The sequence below is a fragment of the Passer domesticus genome, chromosome 2, assembly GCF_036417665.1.
Source record: "Passer domesticus isolate bPasDom1 chromosome 2, bPasDom1.hap1, whole genome shotgun sequence".
Taxonomy (NCBI): domain Eukaryota; kingdom Metazoa; phylum Chordata; class Aves; order Passeriformes; family Passeridae; genus Passer; species Passer domesticus.
Window position 1 is genome coordinate 59,388,085 of NC_087475.1, and position 23,325 is coordinate 59,411,409.

The window sequence follows — 23,325 nt, forward strand, 5'->3', positions numbered from 1 at the left end:
GTATTTTTTGAGGTGTGCCTGAGGTATAGACACTCATGGGAGATGTAGCAACTGCATGTTTGAATGTAGCCTTGTTTAATTGTGCGTTATTTATTCTTTATTATCATATTTGTCAGAGACGTAAGTAGTGACAAAACTACCTCAGCTAATGCCTGCATTTTAATATTTCCCTTCCAAATTACCTTATGTAACTGTCTTCTGCCCACATATATCCTACAAATATCACACAAACTACTGTCATTCATTGAGTCTTATTTACACATCAGAGTGCCAGGTAAATGGCACATCTCTTTCAGTGGTGTACAGAAGGATCTTGCTATTTTGAACTTAAGACTGCATTTAACACCATGTAGAAAAACTCTGTGACAAGTCTAACCAAGTAAACTACTTAAAATGCATCTGCTTGAAGGAAATGGTTAGTAAAAAAGACCTAGATAATTTTTGAAGCCATTTTTCAAGATGTGCTATTATTACAGAGAAAACAGTATTCTCTCTCATAATATTTATGCAAGGCAAGCTATGTGCTTTACATTCACTCTTTAACAATGTTTAAATTCCTTCCTTTTTATCATCACTGTAAGCCCCAGAATGATTGATTTGATAAGGTGCAAAGAGCATATTTTCAATATATGATTGCTAAAATATCAAAAGAAAGATCTGGTTTTCCTTCTATTAAGCAGTTTTGTGCTGGGATTTGTTCTCCAAATCATGAGGTAGTTTGAAGTCTAACATTATTGAGGAGTGTATTTCATATGCTGCATGTATTTTGTTCAACTACAACCATTTGGCAAAGGAAAAAGCAATAAAAATTCTTTATTGAAATTGTACTTCATATTTGTCTGTAAATTCTAGCTACTCTGATAATGAACACGGCTTTACATAAAGAAATAATAAAAAGTCTTTTTCATGTTTTTATACTAACCAGAAAATAAAGTTAAAATTATACAATGAAGCCAGTAACTCCAGAGACAATCTTCAATAAAACCAGGCATAGACGTTCACAATATTCCAAGTACATATAAAATCAAAGAGAAAATTATAAATTCCTGTGAAGCTGAAACCATATACCCTTAGCCACATTATCTAAAGTTACTGGCGTTTCCAAAAGAACTCAAGCTGTCTCCTAATGCAAACAGACATCTGAAGTTGAAACCTCTTTTTGTAGGGCAGTCTTTACTCACCGACAGTGCTAGATTCTCCCTTGTATTACAGCTCCAGAATGTGCATGTAAATTATTTCTTTCCTCTGAGGTGAGATAAAATTTTCCTCAAATATAGTTATTTTCTCATCTGAAATAATGATGCTTCAAGGAAGTAATATGCATCAAAAACAAAAGAAGACCCAAATCAGAGCACTGGAGAAGGCACAAAGGGGGGCAGTGGGATGTAAAAAATAGATTTCCAATGCTGCATGTTCTCTTGAGCAGCCTCCATTTATGGTTCCAGAGGCTGTAAATTATTTACACCACGTTCAATCAGCCATCTCCACATAAAAGTTTGGGATGTCTTCGGGCTTATGAAAATCATCCCATATGCTGAATAACAGTTGGATATATGTGTGTGTGTGTGTGTGTGTGTATATATAAATATATATATAACCTTAGAAATGTGATGGGCTTTGTATTCCAAGACATCTTGACCTGGTTCTGAATGTAATTTTATAAAATATCTGGGGCTGTGTCATCTGTAAGCTTTTCATTAAGTTATTCTAAGACAGATGCTGGGAAAGAAAGAGATGTCATACAAGGTTATAACATGTCACAAACATTGCAGAACTGCAGTCTGTACATATACATGCTGTGAAGATCTAAAATGTGAAGCCAGAAAAAATGTAATTAGTACCGAAATGCTGGATATACTATTCTCTGGAATTTTAAAAAGCTCTTCTAGCTTTCATTGCCTTTTATAATTGTATAGTACTTTCTCATTTTATTGTACTTTTCACAACTAACTATTGATGCCTACATGTATTAAATATGTTGAATATGACCAAACTAAAATTGGGGGTTATATTTTTAATGAAGATTGAAAATACAATCCAAACAGCAAAAATCTAGAAAATAGATGTTGCTGTATCACAAAAATCCTACAAAAAAACAACAACAACAAAAAAACCCTAATTAAGACCTTTAACTCTTTCATTACTTTATCAAATTAAAGAGTAGGAATCCATGTACATGGAGATGTTCTAGAGAAAATATTACATTTTCACTAGCTGTAATCTTTGTAATTTAGCAAGTCTGTTCCATAACACAAAAAGAGCATTCTCCTGCATGCTGGCTTTTTAATGGACAAATATGTCAGGAATGTGCAGGAATAGAAGAGATGCTTTGCTCTATTCTGACCTTTTGTAGTAGCAGTGATGCGGTTAAACCAAATGAAAACATGCTGTCCTAATAGTGCAGCTTCAGAGTGGAAATTCTTGACAAATAGTATATAATTATCTGCTACATGTATTTCTGTACTAAAATGTACTAAAACCTTAAAATTTATGGGTTTCTCAGAATAGGAAAGCTTAAGGTGCTAGGGGGAACAATAGTTCTTCATATAATATCCTTGGAAGTGCGGTACAGGGCCCATAACTAGAGTTATTCATTTGTTCTCTGGCAATACCTAAACCTATGTAACTCAACCATACTAAAGGCCCACAGACCCTTTCCACAAGAGCTTGAAATCTATTCACCTAGAACCTGCAGACATACAGAAAAAAACCCACTAACCTAAAAAATGTCAGGTTTGTGTATTACATAAATGTCCAAGTTCATGTTTTTTCCTCAAGATACATCAAAATGACAGATAAATACCATCTGCAAAAAACCCCAAATCCCTTTTTTTTTTCAAGAGAGTTCTTATCCACCTGCAAGGAGGTAATGCAAGGGGTTTTGTTCTGAACTGCTCTTTTCTTCTGAATAGATTTCTGTGAATCAGTTACACATCATCAAAAATAATTAAGTACTTATTGATACCAAGATAAACAGTAAGACAAACAAGGACACTTGTTCAGATGGCTAAACATCTAATATAGGTTTTTACCTCAATACCTGTAGAGAACCAAAGGATAATTATCTGGTTTACGCTCGCTCTTGGTTAAAGTATCAATACAGGCACTAGGTAAAGATGACTCAAGTGTCTCTCTGAAAATGGATTATCACAACCTCTTAAAGGTCTGTTTCTTTCCATTAATATGAATGGAGTTTTGTTAACTACAACACAGACTTAGTTTCAGATGTCTAAGTTAATTGGAATGAAATCGACCTAAAGACATGCATCTCTGGTGTAAACTGTATTTATTAACAGCCTATCAAAAAACGTCATTCTGAAGATTCCTCATGGATATATCTTCTGGGGGAATACTTTACCTCATAGCAGGAAAAGGGGTTTGAGACTCTTCCCAGTGTCAAGCAGAACACAGAAACAACCACAAAACCACAAATTAAATGCAAGGAGTAAATGTATCTTTGTTACCTTGACAACCATTAGATACCAAGCACCTGTGAAGAAGCACAAAAATACAATGCAGGCACTGCAGAACTCAGTCCATGCTAGAAGATCACCAGAGCTGCTGTCTCCATCTGTGCTTCAGGGATTCACCCAGGAGTGGTTTATCACTGTACTTTAATATTTCACTTGGAAGGCCAAGAATCTCAAGCGTGTTCAGTGGGGTCCCTCTAAGTTTATCACAGACCTATGTTATCAAAACATGTATGCTCCTGTCAAAGAGAAGACTAAACAATAATTAATATTACACTTATGCAATATTTAAATGGCTTGATTTACCTTTTATTTTCTCATTTTCATGAAGAAAATCCTAAACCTGTATTTAAATCAAACCTTGATGGGGAGTGTGGTCTTCCACCAACTTCCTCTTCATTGTACTGAGTGCTTGATTGCTTGTGTATGACACGATGAACACTATTCCCTTAAGTCTGGAGATGTGTGCTTCCTTTCCCTTTTTGCATTTTGGTTCTCCTTTAGCTTTTGTCGATAAAATGCAAAAGAGCAGTATCACATGCAATGCAGATGTTGTCTCAGATATTATGATATGAGCACATGATCTGCAACACATAATTATGTTGCTCTTAATATATAATAGACCAATAATTGGGCTTGAAGACAAAACTGTGTCAGCTTTATTGAATTTCTTTTCCTTAAGCCATTTACCTGAAGTTCAGTAAGTTAATGACAGTCTGTCTCTATGCTATGGGAAATTATTTCATGCCTTCACATGTATGAGATTTTTTATATCTATGTGAAATGAAAATATCACCATGAAAATTCAGGCTTAAAAGTGACGAAATTTTACAGTTTAAAAAGTAAAGAAATTACCTTGCATGGTCCAAAATCTCCTGAGATTTTAAGCTGTTTTTAGCACTTTGGGCATTCAGATACTTATTTTAGAATACATTTCCTGCTAAAGCCTATGTCACAACAGCATTACATAATCGTTCTTTCACATTGAGAAAAGAAAAAAAAAAAGCTTTACAGCCTTAGATTGTTTGAATATTTTAGAGTCAGGAGAGTGACTTTAGTTTTTCCTGGTGATATTCCCTATTGCTTCTTTCCAGTGACTTCTATAACAAAATTCAAAGTCAAGCACAAACATAAATATGAAAATGACATTCAAGTCTCTCTTTGATTTTAAGCCTATAATCAAGCTGTTGAACGTAAATAAGGTAAAACATAATTAAATTATTCTGCTTCTTTCTGTCAGTTAACGTCTTTTTAAAGATATCCAAAGTACAAAGATGACTAAGATCATCACTCTTTTTAGGATAAATTTATCTAGTAAAGGTTCTAAAACATAGCCAGATCCTTTACAGTACAAAGTTGAAATCAATGTCATGACATTTAATAAATGTTATAATAAATAGATAAATATATTAAAATCAATAAATATATTCATGGACAGTATCTTATGAATTCTCAGATAGATGCACCATAGTGGCAGCATCAATAACATGATTGAAATTTTCCTAGATAACTTTGGTAACATGGTAAATCATGAACATCCCCTACAGTCAGTGAAGATAAAGGATATGCACTTGGCAGAAAAATTAATATAATGTGTTATATATATATATATATCACCTGTGTAGGGTGAGGGACAGTGTCTAGGGAAATGAGACAAAATAGACCTAGCTTTTCTTTCTTCCCAAAAAAGATAGCCAAGATGAGATATAATGCAGGGGGTAAGAGGAAGAGATATTTTATAATGGAGAGAATCCATTCCTGTAGAAAGAGTGATTTCCAGGTCAATTGAAAAAGGAATTTAATCTCTGAAGTCAATAGTGTTCCTTGTTAACATCTGTGCAGCAGTATTACCCCAAAAGACTATGGGTACTTACAGGTGGGACATATCAGCCTTGTATTATGTAGTGTAGCAAGAGGCACATTATATTTGACCAAACACTACATACTTAGTAACTGCTGTTGGACAAATAACATAGAGAACTTAGTCTATCCTTTAGAAAAAAAACAGTGGTAGATGCTATCTGACTAGCTTATACAACAATTAATTTTCCTAAGTTCAATTAAAGTTGGAGTTGTATATTTCTTTTTCTTAAGGTGGCCTGAAGAATGCTACTATTGTAAACAAATGTTACGAATCTCAGGTACAGACAATAGCCAATTTGACCTTGCTTTGAGCAAGAGCATAATACAGTCCATGAAATTGCAGCATGAGATACATTGCCACATAAAGCAGTTCATCTATCAGTATGCATTTAAAAACACTGATGATGGGTCCTCAAGATATTTGCCAAGTCCTAGAACTCAGTATTCTCACAAGGATAGCATATCATGCCACATAATTTATAAAGGAAATGAGCCATGTTATAATTTCATTAATTTAAGACTATCAGTGGGGTAAGTTTACACACAGAAATCATCCTAAATATTATTAATGTGTATAGCCATAAATAGTACTAATAGGAATATATTCTCCAACAGTTAGGTGATAGTTAATATATTAAATAACTAAGAAAGCTATTCCATATTAATTCTTAATTTTCAAAACTATCAAGAGAGTTAGGAAATTAGGATTTTTTTAAAATCATTCAAAATACATACATCCGTTTCACGTGAAAAATTATTTGCCATATTAAATTACAAGAATGAAACTAACATTAAGGGATAAAAAGGATCATTCATTAGCTAAGGTACTGAAAAATACAAAGCCCAGAGCTCCAGGCACACTGCACCTACACAAGACGTGCCAAGGGGAAAACAGACATGGTTACCTCCCCACCATTACCCTTGCCAAAAGCCTTACACCCCAAGCATCATTTACCCCCTCAGCAAGGATTAGCAATAAACCTAGGATTATAGTTATGCCTAGGGTTAAGGTTCCAAAAACCACAGAGTCCAGAGCTCCAAGCACACTGCAGCTGTAAAATACATGCCAAAGGACACACAGAACTGCCACAACGTGCCTTCCTCCCCATCTTTATACTTGCACCAGTTTCTTCCCCATGCATCACTCACTCCCTCACAAAGGATAAGGGCTCTGCCCAGGGATAGGCTTCCAAAAATCAAAAAGCCCAGAGTTCCAAGCACATTGCAGCTACAAAAGACATGCCAAGGGGAACACAGAACAGCAACAATAAGGCACACTCCCACCTTTTCTATTTGGATAATGCTTCAACCCCATGCAACTTTGCCCACTGAATTATGTTTAGGGTTAAGCCCAGGGTTAGCTTACTGCCTAGGGTAAGGGTTCTGAAAAGCACAAAGCCCAGAGCTCCAGGCACACTGCAGCTGCAAAAGGCATCCCAAGGGGAGCACAAAACTGCCACAACATGCCTTGCTCCACAGCTTTCTCTTTTGAAACAACCATAGCCCTATGCTACTTTTGCTTCTTAGCCTATTTTTTGGGTTTTGCCTGGGGTTAATGTTCTCAAAACTACAAGGCCCAGAGTTCCTAGCACACTGTAGCTGCCAAAGTTTCTACATTTTGCTCTTCTGTACAGCAGGAATATTTCCTGAGACTGGGTTTTATTCATTAATATATCGTCTTTTCTGACTCTTTTTGTATAGAAATCTGTAGTGTGTGTGGTGAAAAATCTTATTAAACTATAGTGTTTTCTGAGTAGTCTTTGTTCTTTTCACATGTGTAGTCAGAGGCCTACAACAGACATTTTTTAACAGATGCAGTTCCAGTGAATATCTGCTCAATGTTTTTTTACTGTTTTGGGGGTTTTTTTTGGGGTTTTTTTTTGATGATATTTTCTTTCTTTTTTTTTCAGGATAGTCATTTATATTCTCTTATTTTGTGGAAAACATGTAAAATCTGTTCTTACAGTTGCACTGTAATTCAACAATCTACTCAAGCACTTGAAAAATTTTCTGCTCTGAGGAACATACAGGTGTATAAAAAAATAACTAGAAAAGATTGCACCAATAGCACAAAAAATTCTCTACTATATCTGGAAAATAGAATGCAGAAGGAAAGAACTATAGATGATTCCTTAATCTTGTTCTTTGTTTAAGCTGATATGATCTTAATTTTACCTAAAATGGCAAATATAATGTAAATAAAGAAAAATGCAATGTCAATATCATAAGTCAATATTCTTAAAAAAAAGAACAGCCAATTTTTATATTGTTCAAGCTCATGAAATCAAATCATTACTGGACAAGTTCATAAACTATAAAATATTTAATGACAATATGTATTTCTTTACTAGGACGGCTTTTTTTTGAGACCAGTCACTTTTCAGGGAGCTGGTAACTTTAAATCATTTAGAAACCTCATCCTTCCCTATTAAAATGTGACTCTGAGCAGTGAACTGTGAAAGCTCTGTGTCTTATCATGGCTTGGCACCCATGGAGCTTAATGCTGGTTCAAGAACAGCAGCAATATTTTTCCAGTGTTATTAATACAGGATATCTCGTGATACTTTAAAATAAATTAACAAAAACAGGAGTCTAAACACATTCTGGCAAAAGACCATCTGAAAGTATTGGATTTCAATCTATCCATATCATAAAGCAGAGGTTCAGGTTTTTTGTTGATGAAAGGGTTTGATTCTGGAAGTGTGGAAGTGAATAATGGGGAAGATGTTCTTCCTGTCAATTTATCTTCAGGATAAGAAATTAGACATTCCACACATTTCATGCTCTGTGGCATCTGAGAAAGAAAATGAAGAATTATGAATTCATAGATACTGAAACAATATGAGGCCCTTAGACAACATAGGGGAAAGGTATATATACTAGAAAAGCTTCAGGCAACCGTGGAGGAAACTCCGCTCCTGAAGCAATATGCTGAACATTTTCAGTCTTAATAAAAACTTCATAATAGCAGTTTGTATTCAGTGAAAATAATGGATTGATCTTCTTATAAGTCTAGAAAAAGAGAGAGATAAAACCTGCTCAATATCACTGAGCCTTGTGTTTTAAACCTGAAAATGTAAAAGAAAGAATAGGAGTGGGCAGCAGTGAAGAGGGAAGCCTATTTTTTGAAGGTACTTAAAGGAGGACTATTGTGACAACTCACTCTCGATCCTTTAAAACTGATAGAAAAAATTTCGGCTAGAATCAACTAAATTGTAAGTTAAAGACAAATATTTACAATGGCTTAAGATTTGTGCTACATTATAAAAATAAAAAATATAATTCTGTAAACTCACCACAAATTGAATTGATGAATCTGTATAGGTTAGACACAAATTACATATTTATTGTATAAGTGACTGCATGCTTCAGTCAAATTGAAAATTTTCACTGGTGCTGAATTTGTGGAACCAGATTTTCTGCTGTTGTCAGTGATTGCAATTTTACTGAAAACAAGATTGTTTTGCAAATTAGATTAACTCAGAAGCCTTTCCTAGTAGCTTTTGCTTTTCTTTAGCGTAGCATACACATATTTTCCTCTTGTGTGATGTGATCAGGTTGTTTGCAAGCTGGAGATGGAATGAGATTTGTTTGGGTAATTCCCAGCTAAAGTGTGATCCCCTGGGGAATCACAGCCTAGAGTCATAATTTAGAGCAATACCTGAATTGTGCAAATTCATTCAAGTGCAAGAACACTTAGAGTTTCAAATAGCAAAAGCTGCAATCAGCCTCTTGGTATATATGTTTCCAACACACCACAGACATACAGAACCATGAAGAACATTCTCACAATTGCTTTAGTTATGTAAAACAAAATTATCAATACCTTATTTTTCTTCATAGAAAATAAAGTCTAGACCCTTTTTTATTTTGAAAGAAGAGAATTAGTTCCATATACTTTGATGTAGATAACCTTCATTGACCTTGGATCTGTTAAATGAATACTTAACAAGTAAACACCTAATTGATTAATGAGATGAAATTTAGCAAGTAAAAACAAAATCTCCTTTTGAAAGGTAGCAAAAATAGCATAACAGCATTAAACAAGGTTATCTTATTCTTATTTAGTCTTCTACATTGTTCACTGTGTTAAGTCAATGCCTCTGTTAGAGAGACATATAATTCCTAGTGTGTCTACCACCTAGTGACTTGTTCTTACTCTACAATCCTTGTTCCTCATTCCATTCTGCTGGAATTCTCTTATGCATCATTGTCCCAATAAAACCCACAAAAGCTAGGTCAGGAACAGTTTTAAATTATTTTAGATTCTAATGAAGAAGAGAATAAACAACACTCTGGGGACTGAGAAACACTGTAACAAAAATTGAGGTCGATGACTTCCTGAATTTCTATGGACCTAGACAACAACATTAAAAAGTATTGCATCATACAAATTTTGTAAAGACAGAATTAGTTTCTCTCTTTTTTCATAACACATTTCATAAGGGCATTAATAGCTTTTTGTGGTCAGCAAATAAGATTAGGAGAATTAATTGGTGTCCATGAAACAATTTCTAGAGATCATGGATCTTTGTGGGTGAAGATACTATGTACCTAAATGAATCATGAAAGTGAAAATGCAAATTTATATATGGATTTGTATATTTGAACTATTACACAGAAAGGACACAATAGTTTAACCTATTTTAAAGCTTGAGCAACCAACAAATAGAGGTTAGGCTTTTTAGGGTGATGTTGATTTTTGGTGTTTTTTTTAAATGATGTTGTTTACACATAGCATACAGCAGTGATCAAAATTTCATCAGTGTCACTACCTCTTGAGTGACATTTTTACTTCTAAATAAGCTACACAAAGTCTGGTGAGTTGTTAATGAGCAAATTAATTCAGTGGTTGTGGCAGAGAAATAAAGAGAGATTACTGACTCACGTGATATCTGTTGAATATTACTTCAGAAAACAGCAATATCTACTTCTTGAAGATATGGTTCTGCTAGCTGGCACCACATATTATAGAATCGTCAAGGTTGGAAGAGACTTTTAAGATCCTCAAGTCCAGCAACTGATGAGCTCTTTGCTCTTCTCATGTAGGGAGCTATCAGGCATTGCTTTTCTAGCAGACACTCTCCTACAGCCCATGCACAAGACCACTGTGAAGCAGCTGCTCCCTTACAGCCCATGGAGGCCCACAGTGAAGCAGAGATCCTCATTCAGCCCATAGGAAACCCAAGGCAAGAGCAGGCAGATATGTGCTAAAAGAAGCTGCAGCCTGTGGAAAGCTTGTCCTAGTGCAGGCTTGTAGTTATGATATTTTATGAAAAATCCTTTGTTAGGATTTTTCCCTCTTGGGGAGCTGAAGAACTTCAGGAGAAAAATGTAAACAATAACTATTTGCTGTTGTGGAATGCAACAGGTGCATCTGTGATTGATGCATGTGTATTGTTTTTACTCAATAACCAATCACAGCCACCTGTGTCGAGGCTGTAAGCAGTTATAAGATTTTGTTATACAATTTATTCTTGTTTTTTCTAGTTTTCTGATTAATTTTTTCCCTCTATTCTTTTAGTATAGTTTTAATGTGGTATTTTAATATAATGTATATCATAAGATAATAAACCAGCCTTCTGAGAACATGGAGTCCAAACTCACGTCTCCACACATAAAACACCAAACACAACACAGGCTCCTGTCAGGAGAAGCATCCCATGAGGATACTAGGACACCTCAGGGATTAGGACATCTTTTCCTCCATTGTGTTTCTATGCTTAGTAGGGGGGTCCAGGTTCAGTATTTTTTATATTTTAAATATCAATATTTAAAATATATACACATTAATCAGTCATTCACTATCATCTGATGTTTCTCTGTATAAAAAAGAAGATAAATAACAACTAGTACTATCATATTATACATGAGAGAAAACAATAGATCAGACCACTTTTTACTCAGTGTATGATATATTTCTGAAGACATAGCATTTTTAAGGCAGTTACTCCTGAATTTCTTCACACTGACATTGTAACCTTTATCAATGGTTGGCTCTTTGTGTTAATGATATAAGAAATTAACAGATACAGTACAGTGGTGATGAGGAGTGCTACTTTGGATGGCTGCTCTTTTCATGGTTTGATCCAAAATCCATTAGTGTTGGTGGAACTTCTTTCATGCTCGAAGGTCAACATGCTCCAAAGCATTTGCAAGAGTAGATTGAATTGCTAAGGTAGGTGTACCTTTCAGGATATTAAGAAGAATTTTAGGAATTCCTAGTAAAAAAATCTATAAAATTTTATCAAAAGCCTTAAATGACACTGATATCTATTATCTACAAAAACATACCTAAGGTTTCTGAATTTCTTCAAAATCTAAAATTAAAAACCATGAAAATTCAAAATATAAAATGTCTTCAAAATAATATTAGAGATTTTTTTTATAGAATACTGAAGAAAAAGTTACTTTTATTTTTTCCTAAAACAATACAGCAATATTTTTAAAATTAATAAAATTGCGTAAAAAGTGTGAATATTTACAATAAAGATGTCAACAAACTGAAATAAAATATCACATTATAACTTTTTTTTTAAGTCTTAACTTACGAATTTTACTTCAATTTGTTATATAAATTTGTTCCTATGAACAATAAAACCAGGGCTAGATAAATGAAGGCAAATAGAACAAGTGCCATTTACTGTAAATCATATTTTTGCAATATTTCTGCCCCTTCCCCCATGTAATTTTTTTGCTTTCTTTAGTTATTTATGTATGAATTTATTTATGTATTTATTTGAAATTGGAGTTTCAGACTTCCAAATATGCTAACTGATCCATACAATTTGCCATTGGAACAGCAAGGAGCTCGTGTAGAATATGTTTTTGTCTGTGACCACAGAGGAATACACAAGAGTGTCTAGATAAATTGCTAATTGTAGAAGCTTAAACTGATTTTTTTAAAATCCCTTTGGTTAGGTTTTTTTGGACACACAAATCACATGTTATGTGATTAGCTCTTCACTGGCTGACTGCAGTTTTTTATAATTAAATGAGCTTATCATGACTATGCTTAATATTAATTTAAAAATGTGTGTTTCTGGAAAAATTCCACTGACAAATTTCCTTGTTAGAACAAGCATCAGAAGAAGGGGAATTGGTGGTAGTGTTCAGGGGGGAATCTTAATAAAGAGAATAAAATTCTGGTTTTATGGTTTTCCCTTGGATATTCATAGTCGATGGTTTTGAGGTATTTATCTATCACTACCTCACATACGTATTTGTTTGAATAGAGCATGACACTGGGTATCTATGAAAGCACAGGAAATATACACAATTCATCAGAGTCTGTTTAGGACTAGAAAGCTTCTCAGACTGTATACAAATAGCAGAACTCGCCAAAGAGTACAGAAATTGATCTGAAGTCCTTTTGGCTTTAATAGACTAAAGTGCTCATTGAAGTAATTTCAGTGTTCAAAAGGAACACAGTTTATGGAAAATTGTATTTTTTTCTTAAAGATTGTTTAAGATAATTTCTTTACATTTTCTGGCTTAGTAAAAATGTCTGGATACTATATGTGTTGATGATTTCCTTAAATTGATATAAATACATAAGTCAAAGTATAACTATACTTCTTGCTTTACCATTAAGTCTTTTGATTTAGGGGGTTTTTTTAAGCTAAAGCCAATTATATTTGTGGTGGCTTATCACAGCAATTATATGAAGCAGCAGGCCAGTCAGTAATGACTTTTTTGTTAGGGGAGTGCTAAGAACACTTCCAGCAGAGCTCCATTACCTGGATTACAATTACAGTTTTAAATTAGGTACGAATGCAAGTAATTTAGTTTTGTTTTTATACTTAATTGGTCATTAACTTGTTCTTGCCAATAATTCTATTTCTATGCCACTCAGTCATTAAATACTCCCTGCATCTACCCAAAAGCATTCCCTCCTGTAGAAGAAAGAGGAGTTTACTATAAGACATTTCCATGTCTGCATGCCGCCTTTATCTCTTCATGAACAAATTCGAATGATAAAACCTTTGTTTTTCCACCATAGTACCCATGAGGTCATGAGGTCAATAACATAAGTCAATAGGAGCCTGGTAATTGCCATTTTGGATCAAGCAGTCTTTGTATGTAGTCCAGTATCTTGTTGCTGCCAGGGACTAGAACCACAAGCTCATAAAGAAGTTGAAATGAGCAATTTTGCAATAATTTTACTGAGTGGGAGATTTCTTCATATTCTTGATGACTACATTTTGGTTTATGTCCTCAAATAAGCTAGTTTGTAACTTTTTGTTTCAAAGAAATAATTCTAATTCCATGCAAATGTAAATGCTCTCATTATCCATATAAATGTTTAATCCTTTTTAAAATTCTGCTAATCTTTTAGGCCTCAGTGATATTTTTGTGGCAATGAGCTCTCTAGGCTAATTATGCATGTGCAACAAAGTATATCCTTTTATCAGTTTTAAATTTAAATCCTGCCTATTTACTGCTACACATAAGAACCTTATAAATCTATATTGTGCAATTTTCTGCTCCAGGCATTTTCCTCAAGTGAGTGTATGCATGATTATAATGCCTGGAGGATGCCTTAATAGACTCTTCCCATCTCTAACTTCTCTCATCAGTGTGTTTCTCCATGAAACTAATTTTTGGATCAGTGGATTTGGTTTAGAGCTGTGTCCAAGGTAGAAAGTTAAGTGCAGACTCTTCCAAACATCTTAGGAAGCAAGTTAAAATGAGTAAACTTTCTGTAGTAAAAATGAAGCAGGTTTTTAAAGCCATACTCAGACTAGGCAATACCCAAGGATAAATATTGAATAAAAACATTATGTGAATATGCACATAACCCACAAATTTGTGTGGTTTTCTCGCCCTCCATAGTGACTGGACTACAAATCATTTTTTAATCTAATCTAGCCTTTGAGCTAGGAAAGCTAGGTCAATTAGTTCAGGCAGTAAGTTCTAACAGCGGTTACATCCAGAGGTCCAGCTGCTCCTCCCCAAGAGACAACTATCACATTTGTTAAATTTTAAATGTTTTATTTCAGTAATATTCAGATATATGCTGTGTCCAAAGACCAACGGGATTTGTACAAACAGGTTTTATATAAGAGACACTGTTTTGAAGGATTATTAAGCAACTGATTAAAATTAAAATTATGAGCTCCTCCTGCTGACGTTTTAACATCAGCCAAATAACATTTGAATGATTAAGTTATTCTTTATTTCTGCAGAATTCTCATTGTTTTAAGAGTTTCTTACATAGTGAAACCTTTGCAAGGTTATTTTCATTCACCCTAGTTCAAAGAAGTTTATTTCCTTCCCTGCTTCCTTCTCCTTTCTCTGAGCATTTTGTTTTGGCTTGGTTTGTTTTTTTGGGGGTGGTGTTTTTTTGGGGTTTTTTTGGGTTTTTTTTTTTTTTGTTGCTTTTGTTTTTGTTTTTGTTTTTGTTTTCTGAACAGACATCATAGAGTGGGGAACTTCCCTTCAGTCAGTTTGGGTCAGTTGTCCTGATTATGTTCCCTCCTAAGATATTGCCCACCCTCAGCCTGCTGGTGAGGCTGGAATGATGGAGAGATGGCGCTGATGCTGTGCCAGCCCTGCTCAGCAGCAGCCAAACACTGCTGCATTGACAACACCTTTCCACTTAGCACTAAAATGTACAACACTCTGAAGGCTGCTTTGGGGAAAGTGAACTCCATCTCAGACTGACCCAATATAGCAACATTTCAAGTCTGGCTATAGAAGGAGTAGGGTTTTGTCAAGTGAAGAGGTGCTTGTGTTCTGCATTTCAAGTACCTGAAATGTTCATTTATATTGGTCTAAGGGTGTAAGTTTAATAGATTCTTTAAGGGTGTAAGGGTGTAAGATTTATATATTTTTAATCTGCATGATTGGCAATTGTTTTTTTGAGCTCATGACTTAGAAATACCCAAAGACTGTTTAAGACAAGGTGGTCTGGAGGTAAATGGAACATAGAAGGCTGGAATTCATAGGGACCACTAAGGACTGTGTAACTGCTAAGTGTTTATTAAGGAAAAAAAAAACCCAGCCGCAAAAACCAGTCCTGGATCTGCGGTGAATCTGGAGGTTCAAAAAGAGTGCTAAAATTATTAAGGAGTGATGGGAAGAACTGAGAAATTATGAATGAGACTTTTAGCTGGGAAACACTACAGTGGGAAACTCCTCTTAGAATTAATGAGGAGTCTGAGAGATGCTGAAAAAAACAGAGGTTTGCAGAGGTTTGGATGACAAAATCATAGAAAAGTAGAGATTAGAAAGGACCATGGCACTGTCTTCAGTCTTCAAGGTTAGCACAGGATAATGATGTTTAGCAAACAGGAGAACAAGAGGAGATGAGAAAGTGGTGAAAGCAACTTCTAATGCTGCTATTAATGCTTGTGATGTGAGAAAAAATGTTGCATAAGGGAATAAAGGAACAGTAGCAGATAGATAGTGTCAGTAACAGAAAAGGGAAAAAGTAGAAAAGTACATGAGGGTTTTGGTCAACAGTGTGCTCAGGTGACAAAGAAGACCAATGGTATAATGGCTTGCATCAGAAATAGTCTGGCTAGGAGGATCATAGCAGAGATTTTCTCTCTGTGCTCAGCACTGGTGAGGCCACATCTCAAGTCCTGTGTCCTGTTCTGGGTCCCTCACTACAAAAAGGACATTGAGGTGCTGGATCAAGTCCCAAGAAGGGTAACAAAGTTTGTGAAGGGTCTAGAGCACGAGTCTGATGAGAAGTAGCTGCGAGAATGGGATTGTTTATTCTGGAGAAAAGGAGATTCAGGGGAGACCTTATAACTCTCTACAACTGCCTGAGAAGAGGTTGTAATGAGGTGGATGTTGGTCTCTTCTCCAAAGTAAAAGGCAAATGGACAAGCAGAAATGTCCTCAAGTTGTGCCATTTTAGGAGGTTTAGATTGGATAGAAGACAAAATTTAATCACTGTAAGGGTGGTCAGGTACTGGAATGGGCTGTTCAAGAAGTGTTGGAGCTACCAGCGCTGGAAGTGTTTAAATCATACATAGATATAGCACTTAGGGACATGGTTTAATGGTGGACTTGGAAGTGCTGAGTTAACAGTCAGAGCTGAGGATCTTAGAGGTCTTTCTCAGCCGATGCTCTCTATATGAGGCACTTAGGGACATTAGTAGTGTTGGCAGTGTTCAGATCTTGGACTCCATGACCTTGAAGATTTTTTCCAACACAAATGATTCTATCATTCATAGATTTTATGAAATGGTCAGAGGGAAGAAAGACAATACCACCATTGCTAAGATTCTCAGGTGTGATAATAAGACAAAGAAGGTGGTTGGCAAGAAAGCTTCATTTTTTGTTAATGTAAGAAGTTAAAAAAAAAGCGAAAGGAGGAACTTGTAATGCTAGTATATACGCTATAAAGGGATAGTGGAATGGCAACAGAAGCCTAGAACAACAGTCAGAACTGCATGTATGAACTGCATTATCTCTTCAGACAGACAGAAACAAAACAAAAGGGAAGTAACTATATAAATTAAATCACCAAATAATTATACAAAGAAAGCAAAGGTATCACTTAAACTTAAGGAGTCAAAGAAATTGTTGGAGGAATACCATAAAAACTGTTCTGCTGGAAGGAGAAAATCTAGTTGTCTGTAAATGTTTTCTATGATACACTTGTCAATATATTAAAAAAAAATGAAATGTCATTAAAAATCAATTACAAGAACTAGACCACAAAACTGTGCATGCTCCAGAAAAATGTAATTCCAAACTTATATATATATTATCTATAAAGTAGACCTATTAAAATATTGAATGAATTAATAGTATATCATATATTGAAAAGGTAGAAAATTGGAGTTTTAGTTCATCAATATTTGAAGGAGAAACAGGGTGGTTGTCAATAAGTATAAGGAGATAAAATGAGGGAAATACCAATTAGTCTACAAGACAATTCTAGAGTAAGAATTAAATGGGATAGAATGTCAATTGATATAGTTAATATAAAAATAATATTATGTCATAAAGACATCTCACCAGTGACATCCCAGAGTAAACAATGACTGTTATTGTTATGCAAACTAAACCGTTAGACTTGGCTTAAATATTTGAGAGTTTGATTATGTTAGGTGATTTCTCCTTAAGAATGTGGATGCTTAATGAGGTGGGAGTGGGAGGTGTAAGAAATATTGTTTGTTCAGAGTCCAAGTTGGTGAGAAAATAAAAGCACAAAAATGGCCAAGCTGACAACGAACAAAATCAGTAGCTTAAAAACCTGTTGTCAGTCGTCAGAAATTATATTCAAAGTAATAGAAGAAAGATCAAGAATAGAGAAATAAATGTAGTTTTAAGCAGGAAACATGTAAAATAGTTTTAGTAAGTAATTTACATGATAATTGTGTGCAAGTAATTGACTCCAGTTAATGACTCCATTCCAATGCGCCAACTGCACTTGGCTTACTTTAATGCCTAGAGGTACTTCAGAGAAGACTCAATCAAAACCAAGGAAGGGAATTGTATGAGTAAGGGGAAAAACCAGAAATTTTTTTAAATCATTGATCCAAAGAGTATTCAAAATGTATGTGTTGGACATGTAATTTCATCTGAAAAAATCCAGGTATCTGAAGAAAAAGCATCCAAGACTTATTTGTATGTGCTTTAGTTCTTAGTTGAGCTGACATTTTGCTATTTTTAACTTGTAGTGCACAGTATAACTTGAAAAATAACGAGTTTAAGGACACATGTTTCAGTTAGAGACAAAAAAGGCAAGGGAAAAAACAAATAGCATTGTCCTTGCCCTTGAGGTTAGCTGGAAAAGGACTTTTTATGTGGTGAGCCATACATATTGGTTTTGTTGAATGGATGTTGCCTGGTATTCCAAAATAATGGTAGTGCCTTTATTCTGCCCAATGATGAAAGTACAAGTAAGGAGAGAGCATATTTGAAACAGGAAATTAGTCAGTTGTGTCAGAGCCACAGCTCTGGGTTCCAGGGACACACTATCCATTTCAGGACAGAGATCACCGTGCAATAGCTACCTTCCCTTATCCAGGTGCATACAGTATGGGAGGTTACATGGTCAGCAAAAGCAGAGTCCACCTTTGAAGTGGGGAGATGACAGACAGTGGGCATGCTGAAGAACATCTGTGAAAGAGAAGACAGGTACATAAGTATCTTATTTTCCAGTCTTTGCTGAGGGAAGAGAAGGTCAGGATGTGGAGCAAGTGGGGGCTGAGGAGATAAATATCAGTATGATGAACTGCCACTATCTTTCTACCACTATCAAGAGCTGACTGCATCTCATTAAATTATAATTCTTTTTTAAGTGTCAGTTTATTTTAGGATGCAATACCCAAATTTTTATCTTCAAATACTGAATTGTTATTTCTCAAATTTAACAAGATCATCAAAAGTGATCCAGGCATAGCATAATCTATTTTAATACCTTCAAATCAAAATCAATTAATTGCAGCAACCACTGCCCTTAAATTTACAGTATTTTTTACTTTACCAAGAAAGAGCTGAAGAGTCAGTCAAATAACTGATGTCCATTATTTTTTTTCTTTTTTACTTGAAAAACTCAATAATAGATGCTGTTCTGGGGACCATTTTTCATAACTAGCAGCTTACAAGAAAAAAATAGCTTTTCAAGCAATCCTCAAGGGAAGATTGACATCTGTGGACATACTTGCATATTTTGTGAAAGTTGCAGTCCATCCATTGGTTTTAAAAACTTCCTTGATATTTGTGAACTCCTGTAACCACTAAATAGCATTAGTGCCAAATAATCAAAGAATAGTTTTTAACTGTCAGAGAAACATGTGAAAAGAGTAAAGTTAAAGTAAAAGGCTCAGGACAGAAGATTGTGAAAGATTCTTGATAAGATTTTGCAGTTATTTCAAAAATGTGTGATTCCCAGGCTAGGGTTTGATACAGCTTTTTTTGGAATTCCTCTTCTGACACAATCAGAGATGTCTCCAGCAGTGTGACAGGACTTAGACATTAAATATCTAAAGATGTTTGTGCAAATGTGAATTGTTGAAAGGAGGACAAAATACTTCACCTCAACCCCCTAAAATATTAACTTATTGAACCTATTTGCACATGTATAAGCTCAGGAAACTGGTTATGTCATTTGAATGTCTACTTTTTTTTTTTTCTTATATCATAGTACGTTTTCCCTACAAAATTTATTATAAACTTAAAATGTCAGTAGCTATTATTATGTTAATTCTCTGGGAACACAGCATCATAGTTTCAGCTGGTGTCAATCTAGTGAAGCCAGTAGAGCTTGTATTATTGGTTATCATTGTCAGCGCAGAACAGCTGAAGCTACGTACGAGGTGAACTAATTGCCACTTAGGGGTATGTCAGGAGAGAGCTGGGACCATACATCCAGTCCATCTGTCACAGAACACTTGAGTAAAGGTTAAACTCATGGTTCGACAACCTCTAGTTTTTACTAGCAGAAATCTGTACTGACATAGATGTTGAATTATATTTTTATGTGTGTGTAAGCTAATAATACAGAATCAAAGTACACCTCAGACGGGTTGCACAGTTTATTTAACTTCTCTGAAAAGAAGCACACATCCTCATATGAACAATGAAATTATTTGAATCAGCAAACAAAATCAAAGACTGAGCTCTTAAAATAAGCTATACGCCTAAAAGCACTTTGGGGTGATTTGCCACATCATAGTTCAAAGAATATAAAGAAATATGCATGTTGTAGAATCTAGACTGTTAATGAAAAGAGTGACTGATTGTCTTGATGCCATTGCTTTTCCTTTTCATATTTTCCATCACTCTATGTTATTCTAACTTACGTTCTCCCAGTTTTGAACCCAATTGGATTAAGTTTTTAGATAAAATATGCTATCCATTAAAAAAATAAAATACTTGAGAATATTTATCTTTGTGTATATTGTATCTTTCATACGTTCTATATGTATAATTAGAGTTTTGAAAAGCTAACCTTTTTGATAATAAATACAATATATTGAGGAAATGACATATGACTCAGCTTAAAGATAATGAACCTAAGGTTATGCGAAACCCTAACCCTGACCTGAACCCTAACCATTGGCAGAGCAGTAAAAGCAGCCTTGGGCTATGGCTGGTTCAAAGAATAAAGATGTGGAGGGAGCCATGTTGTGGCAGTTTTATGTTCCCCTTGGCATGCCTCGAATCAATTTTCAAAATCAATTTAGGGAAATTGGTTTTGAACTGACGGGTGAAGGTAGAAAGCATTAGTACCTCTTAATCGGAAATCATGAAATTGTAATCATAGAAAGCTGGACATTGTGTGCACCATATATGCCTTTAACTGTAATTTAAACAACTGGGTTCAAGTAAACTTACTGGGGTTTTTTTCACTTCAAGTAAACAAATATCTCTACCCGGTTTGATGCTTCCAGCTTTTAGACTGATTTATATAAAGTAGATAAATCATTCTCTAGTTGTGTGAACTTCTCATTATTGATTACAAAGTGGTGATTGCCTCAGGTTTTTGATTGTCAGATACAAATCAGTTCAAATGAATTCTATCCAAAGGAAAGAAATTCATGATCTTTTATTCCAAAAAACTAACCAACTTATCCTCATGTGACAAAAGCAAATTCTTCTCCAATGTTCTTTTTGCGCCTCTACACATTTGTAAGGTCAGTTTAAATGACAGACTGGGCTAAATTACCATCAGCAGTATATTGCTGGACACAAACACAGCATCCCTTCTCTGCAAGTAATATTACCATAGGAAATTGAGGTGTTACTTCTCCATATATTATTTGTCTTTTCCTTCTTTCTAACAGATATTTTATTTTAATTGTCTTTAGGGTGAGATTCTCAAACAGTGTACCTCTGTTGTGTTTGAAGAAAGAAGAGAATTGTAATCTGATTGAAAATTGAAACTCTTTCCATTCTCATTTGTATGGATTGTCTTTTTGGGGTTCTAGAAATGTAGACACTTTGACAAATCTGTAACTCCACCAAAATAAAAAGAATTTTTAATATTTGCATTTTAAGTGTCCCCAGAGTAAAAAGAGTGGATATGAAATCTAAGCAAATTAATTAAGTTCCTTTAGGAAAATTATATACATTTCTCTAGAGACATATTTTGATATTGTTTATATAAACCCATCCTGCAATTTTAAAATAAGCAACTCCATTTCTATGGTAATTTAAAATTTATTAGCATATTTTGAGAGTAAATACTTTGCTGGAAACAACATTCAGTAACAAAATACATGACGAGGTTTGTCACGTGCAAACCTGGAAACTTCTCATGAGACAAATTTTCTCATAATTAAGGGAGAAATTAACAAGTTGGTAATTGGCACTTTGACCTCCATTAGTGTATATCTCACTAACAACATACCTCAGTATCTGCGGGTCACAAGACAACCACTGTAGAACATCCACTTCTTAAGACCATTTTAAGTGAAAATGTATGCATCCTTTTAACCATATTCACCTTCTCTATTTACATACACAAGGTCAGTTCCCAAGACTATTTCCATCTGGTCAGAGAGCACAGATCCGTCTTTTGTAGAGGCAGACAGCAAAAATGATTATTGAAGGAACTCATGGGACAAATCATGCATATTCTTCAAACTAACTCAATGAACTACTAAGCTGCAGTAGAGTGTAGAGTCAAGGGAGTAGGGCAAGAAAGTAAAAATAGTGAGTGAAATAGGGAGAAAAAATGGTGGAGAAAAAATGACAGAGAGAAAGGGATAGAAGGAAGAAATGAGAAAAGAGAAAGAAGGAGAGAAAGAAAGACATAAGAGAAGGGAGGGAGGAAGGGAGGGAGAGAGGGAGGGAGGGAGGAAGTGGCAGAAGGAAGGAAGGAAGTGGCGGAAGGAAGTGGCAGAAGTGGTGGAAGTAGCGGAAGGAAGTGGCGGAAGGCAGGAAGTGGCGGAAGGAAGTGGCGGAAGGAAGTGGCGGAAGGAAGGAAGTGGCAGAAGGAAGTGGCGGAAGGAAGTGGCGGAAGGAAGTGGCGGAAGGAAGGAAGTGGCAGAAGTGGCGGAAGGAAGTGGCGGAAGGAAGTGGCGGAAGGAAGGAAGGAAGTGGCGGAAGGAAGGAAGTGGCGGAAGGAAGGAAGGAAGGAAGGAAGGAAGGAAGGAAGGAAGGAAGGAAGGAAGGAAGGAAGGAAGTGGCGGAAGGAAGGAAGTGGCGGAAGGAAGGAAGTGGCGGAAGGAAGTGGCGGAAGGAAGTGGCGGAAGGAAGTGGCGGAAGGAAGGAAGGAAGGAAGGAAGGAAGGAAGGAAGGAAGGAAGGAAGGAAGGAAGGAAGGAAGGAAGGAAGGAAGGAAGGAAGGAAGGAAGGAAGGAAGGAAGGAAGGAAGGAAGGAAGGAAGGAAGGAAGGAAGGAAGGAAGGAAGGAAGGAAGGAAGGAAGGAAGGAAGGAAGGAAGGAAGGAAGGAAGGAAGGAAGGAAGGAAGGAAGGAAGGAAGGAAGGAAGGAAGGAAGTGGCGGAAGGAAGGAAGGAAGGAAGTGGCGGAAGGAAGGAAGTGGCGGAAGGAAGGAAGGAAGGAAGGAAGGAAGGAAGTGGCGGAAGGAAGGAAGGAAGGAAGGAAGGAAGGAAGGAAGTGGCGGAAGGAAGGAAGGAAGGAAGGAAGGAAGGAAGTGGCGGAAGGAAGGAAGTGGCGGAAGGAAGGAAGTGGCGGAAGGAAGGAAGGAAGGAAGGAAGGAAGGAAGGAAGGAAGGAAGGAAGGAAGGAAGGAAGGAAGGAAGGAAGGAAGGAAGGAAGGAAGGAAGGAAGGAAGGAAGGAAGGAAGGAAGGAAGGAAGGAAGGAAGGAAGGAAGGAAGGAAGGAAGGAAGGAAGGAAGGAAGGAAGGAAGGAAGGAAGGAAGGAAGGAAGGAAGGAAGGAAGGAAGGAAGGAAGTGGCGGAAGGAAGTGGCGGAAGGAAGTGGCGGAAGGAAGGAAGGAAGGAAGGAAGGAAGGAAGGAAGGAAGGAAGGAAGGAAGTGGCGGAAGGAAGGAAGGAAGGAAGTGGCGGAAGGAAGGAAGTGGCGGAAGGAAGGAAGTGGCGGAAGGAAGGAAGGAAG

The 23,325-nt window shown here is 35.9% G+C and overlaps 1 long non-coding RNA gene across 2 annotated transcripts; it reads right to left on the reverse strand.

Moving 5' to 3' along the window:
* Window positions 1-354: 354 nt before the first annotated feature.
* LOC135293956 (uncharacterized) lies at window positions 355-22,116 on the reverse strand. Of its 2 annotated transcripts, XR_010356078.1 has the most exons (4): window positions 21,655-22,116; window positions 18,314-18,419; window positions 3,831-4,054; window positions 355-3,709 (listed from the first exon to the last, which is right to left on the reverse strand). It is a non-coding gene; the product is annotated as an uncharacterized LOC135293956 (long non-coding RNA). The 2 variants fall into 2 exon arrangements; XR_010356077.1 differs by lacking the exon at window positions 18,314-18,419.
* Between the last annotated feature and the right edge of the window lie 1,209 nt (window positions 22,117-23,325).